Here is a 653-nt window from a genome sequence, read left to right as displayed (position 1 = left end):
TGATGTGGACAATCTAAAAACTACCGTGGAAAGCAACTCAAGTATTCTTGATAACCATGGCCATGCTTTTCAAGAGATGGAGGTGAAGCTAGCAGATATGGAGGACAGAAACCGAAGATGCAACATTTGCATCACTGGGCTTAAAGAGGGGCTAGAATGTGCTAATGCTATTCAGTATCTCTCGCATTCCCTGCCTAGAGAGAGCCCACAAAATCTACAGCAACGGCCCAAAGAAGAACACCACTACTAATCGCACGTTGATTTTTGGCACAACCAGGCAGGTGGTCCTCCAAGCTGCGCAGAAATCTCCACCCACGGTCGAGGGCAGAAAGAATCGCTTTTCCCCAGACAACTTCACCATCAAGCGGCGCAAAGCCTTCAATCAAACCTTGGACTCAGCACGAGTCATGGGTGCTGCTTTACCCGAAAACACTGAAGATCAAGGATAGCTCCCAGTACAGAGCTTTTACCTCCGCTAAGGATGCTGAAGATTACGTGGGGCAGGCTTCTCCGCGTCCTCTTGTGGCCGCAGAGATGGCTGGCGCTTGGGATTCTGTCATGGAGAGCGCCGTGGAAGAAGATCAGGATTAAAACAACTGCCTGACACGGACTCTTGGTTTGTCTGAATCTCTAGATCAGTGGTTCTTAACCTT

General features: G+C 49.2%; 1 protein-coding gene and 1 long non-coding RNA gene across 2 annotated transcripts in view; one reads left to right on the top strand and one right to left on the bottom strand.

The window, feature by feature from the left end:
- The window catches only part of sorcs2 (sortilin-related VPS10 domain containing receptor 2), a 530,001-nt gene that overhangs the window by 100,031 nt on the left and 429,317 nt on the right, over positions 1-653 (bottom strand). The gene's annotated exons all lie outside the window — the stretch shown is intronic.
- The window catches only part of LOC116686602 (uncharacterized), a 15,044-nt gene that overhangs the window by 5,506 nt on the left and 8,885 nt on the right, over positions 1-653 (top strand). The window lies entirely within an intron of this gene.

The sequence above is a fragment of the Etheostoma spectabile genome, unplaced genomic scaffold (genome assembly GCF_008692095.1).
Source record: "Etheostoma spectabile isolate EspeVRDwgs_2016 unplaced genomic scaffold, UIUC_Espe_1.0 scaffold397, whole genome shotgun sequence".
NCBI classification, from domain to species: Eukaryota; Metazoa; Chordata; class Actinopteri; order Perciformes; family Percidae; genus Etheostoma; species Etheostoma spectabile.
Note: the sequence above shows the minus strand (reverse complement) of the source record. Positions and strands in the feature narration are given on the sequence as shown.